This window comes from Bos grunniens, chromosome 10, assembly GCF_055505025.1.
Source record: "Bos grunniens cultivar Pamir isolate PY7600 chromosome 10, Bosgru_T2T1.0, whole genome shotgun sequence".
In the NCBI taxonomy this organism is placed as follows: domain Eukaryota; kingdom Metazoa; phylum Chordata; class Mammalia; order Artiodactyla; family Bovidae; genus Bos; species Bos grunniens.
In genome coordinates, this window is record NC_141174.1 from 95,974,515 (window position 1) to 95,981,427 (window position 6,913).

At 43.9% G+C, this 6,913-nt stretch overlaps 1 pseudogene; it reads right to left on the reverse strand.

Annotated features, from left to right (window-relative positions):
* Positions 1–750: 750 nt before the first annotated feature.
* LOC147365441 (clathrin light chain A pseudogene) lies at positions 751–1,176 on the reverse strand (annotated as a pseudogene).
* Positions 1,177–6,913: the final 5,737 nt, after the last annotated feature.

A 6,913-nucleotide genomic window follows, 5' to 3' on the forward strand; every position in this document is an offset into this window, starting at 1 on the left:
TTAAATAAACAGCTTCCTAAACAAGATTTCAGCTAGAATTACACTGTGCTCCAGGCCTCAAACTGAGTGAAAATGAAATAGGGAGGGCCAAGAGACCTCATTGACGAGAGGGATAGGTAGGGAGTGATTCTATTTATTGTCTCTTCCATTCCCCATTAGTCTTCTCCTTCTCCAGGGGCTTCCCTGGTGGCTTAGCTGGTGAAGGATCCGTCTGCAATGCTGGGGACCTAGGTTCAATCCCTGGGTTGGGAAGATACCCTGGAGAAGGGAATAGCTACCCACTCCAGTATTCTGGCCTGGAGAATTCCATGGACTGTATAGTCCACGGGGTCACAAAGAGTGGGACACCACTGAGTGACTTTCATTTTCTTCACTTTCTCCAGGGGTGAATTCTTATTGGACTAGAGACATCTGCTCTGTTTCAGTGATTGGCTCAGGGGTGGTAGAAACCTAGCTTAAGCCAATCAGGTCAGACTTATTTATTTTTTTATTGTTTGAAACAAATTTATTCTCAAAATAATACACAAAAGCATAGGTTGAGGCTGCCCTTGGGAGGCCTCCCTCCCTTCCTCTGCCACCACCTCCCCTCCTCTTTGAATGCCAGGGAGAACACAGTTGAAGGAAATGTGCAATCACAAAGAATGATCAACTCTAAAGACAAAAGATTTGGTCCAAAACAACTCAACATAATTAATGCAATTACCGTGAAGAGCTTCACTGAGTATTAAGATATTGTAGACCCGTGGCTCTTCACTGCACCAGGGGGCCCTGCTTGAGGGAGATGAGGACAGAATGCCCATGGGAGATGTCTTTGGCCTGCTTGCTGGACTTAGGGTTAAAGTCACACAGCTGGGCCGCCCGTTCCCACTCAGTGCCTGGGGACAACTCCTTAATGTCATGTACAAAGGCTTCTTCCGCTGCCCTGTTGTTGGCTTTTGTCTTCTGGAGCTGCCAGCCTGCCTCGCATACCACTTGTCCAGATCCTTGATGGCTTTTTCTTTCTACTCTGCTTCCTGCTTCTAAGAACTGGCATCAAGGGCTTCCAAGCATTCAGTTTGCTCTTCCCTCCTTTACGGGATACTTTCAGGTTCTGTCTGAGTGCAGCAGATCCACTTGTGAAATAGCTGCGTAACTGTCTGTCGGCCCAGTAGTCTCTTGGTAGTATTTGCCATTCATCACTCCATCATCAGCATCTGGACTGCCATGGGTCTGGGAGCGCCGCCCTCCAGGATGGTGAAGGTCTCGTCATTCTCGATGCCCAAAATCTCACTCTCCTGCTATGCCAAGAAGGCCATGGCAGGGTCCTCTTCACCAGCCCCTCGGTTCTCCAGGGCAGGACCACCAGGAGGGGCACTTACTCAGCCATGGCAGGAGGTTCAACGGCATCGACTTTTCAGAGACACACCAACCGGCCAGCACCAACTTTCAGTTCAGTTCAGTTCAGTCGCTCAGTCGTGCCTGACTCTGTGACCCCATGGAGTGTAGCATGCCAGGCCTCTCTGTCCATCACCAACTCCTGGAACTTACTCAAACTCATGTCCATTGAGTCAGTGATGCCATCCAGCCATCTCATTCTCTGTCGTCCTCTTCTCCTCCTGCCCTCAATCTTTCCCAGCATCAGGGTCTTTTCCAATGAGCCAGTTCTTCCCAACAGGTGGCCAAAGTATTGGCACTTCAGCTTCAGCATTAGTCCTTCCAATGAATATGCATGACTGATTTTCTTTAGGATTGACTGGTTGGATCTCCTTGCAGTCCAAGGGGCTTGCAAGAGTCTTCTTCAACATCACAGTTCAAAAGCATCAATTCTTCGGCACTCAGCCTTCTTTATAGTCCAACTCTCACATCCATACATGACTATGGAAAAACCATAGCTCTGACTAGACAGACTTTTGTTGGCAAAGTGATGTCCCTGCTTTTTAATAGACACACCAACTGACTGGCAGACTCCCGAGTCTGGCAGCGGCTGCTGTGCTTGTGCCTGGTCTCAGAGACAAGCTGGAGGAGGGAGCAGGACTGACTTTTGCCTTGGCAATGCTGGTTGTTTCAGGCCTAATCAAGTTAGTATAATCAGAATGAAGCTTGGTATTTTGGTTTAATAACGAGGAGAAGTAAATATCCCTCTTTTCTTGTGGACAGTTTTGGATGTGCATGTAGTCTGGAACTCTCTAGCTATTTTGCATTGTACCCTCTTTTTTAAAAATGTTATCGATTAAAGGAGGGACACAAATGAAGTGATGTCACCTTTGAAACACGCTCGAAGTCTCTCTCTTGATGGAGATTAGATCCTTCGAAGAGACTTTGAACAGATGACATAATTTCCCTGTAATTGTAGTACATATTACAGTCTATTCAAAATCTAACATAGTGTCTGATTCAAAATTATCTCCCATTTTCAACTTATGCCAGGCCTGTGGCTTGAGGACCTCAAGATGAGGATGGGGGGATAGTCTGTTTTTTTTTGATTTGTCTTCTGTCGCTATGTGGGATCGAGGAAGTGCAAGCAGTCTGCCTCTGGGACATCCCACTCTCTTCCTATCTTTGGATCTAATCTTCCTGGGACTGGGACGGGGGCAGGAATGTTTGGAGAAGGAAGGAGAGTTCATGTTTTACAATATCCCACCTGACCACAATGAGGCAGGTCTCCAGGGCACCATTATTTGGTCTGTTTTATCCTGTTGGCTACTGGGGTCTTCTGCTGACATGCTGGGGCTGCTGGGTATGGTGGGGATGATTTTCTTGGCAGAGTTTAGTGTTGTTTAGGTACTTTTCTCTCTGAAGAATTAAATAATTAAAAGCAAATAATTATGGTATAGGCACTATGGAAAGCACTAAGGAAGTTCTTCAGAAACTCAAAAACAGGACTACCATTTGATCAAGGCATCCTGCCCTTGGATACAATAGAAATACCATCTAGAAGGTATCTTGGTACCACCATGTTCATTGCAGCAGTATTCACAATAGCCAAGATATGGAAACAACCTAAGTGTCCACCAACAGATGAATGGATAAAGGAAATACAACACACACAGGAATATTACTCAGGCATAAAAGGAAGGAAACAGCACCATTTGCGACAAGGATGGACCTTGAGAGCATTGCTAAGTACAGTAAGTCAGACAGAGAAAGACAGAGTATGTATGATCTCACTTACAAGCAGAATCTTTAAAAAATGAATTCAGAGAAACAGAAAACAGATTGGTAATTGGCAAGGGCAGAGGGTGAAAGGCGTGGTAAAGGAATGAAGGGAGCCAAAAAGTACAAACTTCAATCTATGAGATAAATAAGTTCTGGGGATATAATATATGCCATGGTGACTACAGTTAACAGTACTCTATTGTAGATTTGAAAATGGCTAAGAGAGTAGATCTTTAAAGTTCTCATCACAAGAAAAAAAAACTATGTGAGATAATGAATGTTAGCTAACCTTACTGTGGTAATCATTTCAAAATATGTACATTTATCAAAGGATTACATTGTATACTTTAAACTTACACAGTATTAAATATCAATTATGTCTCCATAAAACTGGGGAGAAAGCAAATAATTAATGCATAAGATGAGAATTTAGAAGAATATTCATATAGCCATGAGTTGGATAAAGACTTCCCAAGCATGACAGCAAAATCAGAAGTCATGAAGGAAAAGATTAATAGATCTAGTGGCATAAAAGTTTAAGATGGTAATTTATTAAACAACACCACGAGCAAAATTAAAATGAAAGTGCACAGATGGAGGGGGGCAGGGGTCTGCACCATACATAACAGACAGAGAGCTAACGTCCTCAGTGTTCAAAATCCTCTTACCAATCAATAAGAAATCAACGAATAGTCAAGTTTGACTTGAAAAGGAAGCAAGTCACAAAACTGAAAACCCAACAATGAATAAGTGAACTATATATTCAGCCTCACTAGTCATCAAAGAAAAACAACACTCCACCATTAAATACTGAGGTAGAAATTTTGCATCAAGTATTTTTCCTCCAATGGCTAGCTGGCTGCGCTAACACTATTGATTAATGTATGTATTGCCTCACTTAGGTGGAAGGGCTCCTTTGTCAAAGTGTTTTAGTATGATTTATTTATTTGTTCTTGGCTGTGCTGGGTCTTTGCTGCTGTGTGGGCTTTGATGGTGCACGGGCCTCTCCTGGTGCTCCTCTTGCTGCAGAGCACAAGCTCCGGAGCACATGGGATTCATTTTTATGGTGCTTGGGCTGAGCAGTTGTGGTTCTCGGGCTCCAGAGCACAGTGTCAATAGTTGTGGTGGCTTTTGCCACATGGCACATGGGATCTTCTTGGATAAGGGATCGAGCCCATGTCTCCTGCATTGTCATGAGGATTCTTTACCACTGAGCCACCACTGTATAAACCCCATTATACAGTGTTTTAGTTGATATCTTCACAGAAGGGCTACCCTTTGCCAGAAATAGGAAAGAGACGTGGGTTCTAGGAGGAGGGATTTGCCTTTACAAATACATAGCCTGGAGTGTGTAAAAGAGGCTGATCTGTTCTGGAAAGAGCTGCAGGTTTCATGAAGCTGCAATGAAGACTACGTGATGGGAGCTGGAAGAGCAGGCAGGAGGTAAGCCTGAAAGTGTGGTATGGGGCCACCCACTGGATTCTTGAAGGCCATGCTCTGGTTTCTTGGCTTTATCTGTAGGAAGGGGAAGGTCATGAGAGGTCTTTGGACAATGAGGTTGCTGTTCCCAGCAACAAGAGTGGGAGGACTTCTGAAGAATTGCCATCTAAGAGCCCATTTGCAACACCAATCAAAGCATTCCTTTTCTAAGCAAATCAAACATATCTTCCTCCTTCCTTCTCCAGTAGCTCCAGCCCTTGTGGAGAAGAGCCTAGATCAGTAAGGCTGGAGAGGGATGGATGCATAGAACAGGCAGGAGAAAGGGTACCTAAGTTATTATTCTCTCTGTAAGTAGCTAGTCTGCCCGAGAAGAGGGAAAAATTATGATCCATGCACTGGACTAGACATTTAAACCACTGGGCTATGGTTTTTCCTGTGGTCATGTATGGATGTGAGAGTTGGACTGTGAAGAAGGCTGAGCGCCAAAGAATTGATGCTTTTGAACTGTGGTGTTGGAGAAGACTCTTGAGAGTCCCTTGGATTGCAAGGAGATCCAACCAGTCCATTCTGAAGGAGATCAGCCCTGGGATTTCTTTGGAAGGAATGATGCTAAAGCTGAAACTCCAGTACTTTGGCCACCTCATGCGAAGAGTTGACTCATTGGAAAAGACTCTGATGCTGGGAGGGATTAGGGGCAGGAGGAGAAGGGGATGACAGAGGATGAGATGCCTGGATGGCATCACTGACTCGATGGATGTGAGTCTGAGTGAACTCTGGGAGTTGGTGATGGACAGGGAGGCCTGGTGTGCTGCAATTCATGGGGTTGCAAAGAGTTGGACACGACTGAGTGACTGAACTGAACTGAACTGGATCAGGTTGTTTGGGCAATTGGATTGATTGAAGGAATTTTATTATCTAAGAATGACCAGAAAAAATTTTGGAGTCCATCCTGAATTTCTTCCAGGGGAAGGAAGAGAACTTACCTTAAAAGATACATTTAAAGGGATGCCAGCAATCAAACTAAATTTGCATGCTACTGTTATCCTCTGAATCAAGGAGAGGGTGGGATGTATGGAGAGAGTAACATGGAAACTTACATTACCATATGTAAAATAGGTAGCCAGTGGAAATTTGCTATATGACTCAGGGAACCCAAACAGGGACTCCGTAACAACCTAGAGGGGCAGGATGGGGATGGAGGGAGGTTCAAGAGGGAGGGGACATATGTACACCTATGGCTGATTCAAGCTGATGTTTGGCAGAGACCAACATAAGTCTGTAAAGCATTTATCCTTCAATTAAAAAATAAATAACTTTTTAAAAATAAAAAAGGGACACCACCAATAAAACTAAATTTGCATGCTGCTATTATCCTCTGAATCAAGCTTGTTTCATAAATTGGTAGCTATTATTAACAGCAAGCATGTGCCTGCTCTAGCCAAGTGATTCACATTTGTGATCTCATCTAATCCTCAGCATACCCTGTGAAATGTGCATTTGTAGCCTCATTTTGCAGATAAGCATTCAGAGGTTCAGAGAAGTTAAGTACCATGTCCAGCTAGCATTTTCCAGATATAGAATTTGAATTCAGATCATATTGACTGTACTTTTGACATTGTCCTTTCATTAAATTAGCCCTATCTCATTGCATGGCTTGACGGGGATGCACTCCTTGTAACGGGACAAAGAATGATGAAGCCACAAGTGCTCTCAGAGTTTGATCTTCTGCTGCCGCTAGAGAGTGGTGGTACCCTGCCTTCTTTCATCTTTGCCTCATGATTTAACTTCTATCATTCAAGGTCAGAGTCGGGACAGGAACACAGAATATGGATGGGGAGGGAGACAGAAGAGAGTGGAAGAGGGCAGAAGGTGGCGCTTTTTGGAGAAACTGGGAGCTGGAAGCTAAGGAGCAGGCTGCAGAATGTGGGAACAGAGAGGGACCTTTGAAAGGTGCTGATGCACTGCGCCGGAGGAACAGGTTTAAAGGACTTGGGTTATACTGAAAATGGTTTTGGTTGTTGGACTGTGTCTGTGAGACTGAAACCCTGCTTAGAGACAAGACACATGGGTCACAGCTTCATAAACATTTCATCCGCAAGAAATAAGACCATGTGGGCAAATAATCATGTCTCTTTGCAGCTGAACAGAAATAGACAGTGGAGTAATAACTTTAACTTAGATGCTTTCTTTTATTCCTCATGCAAATATGTGAGACAAATGACTTTCTACTCATTTTGTTAAATAATTAATGAAGTGTTAGTTGTTCAGTCATGAGTGATTAAGGGGTGGGGAAAAAACCAGTGGTGGCTTTTCTGCAATGTCATAGGGAGAATTTTTC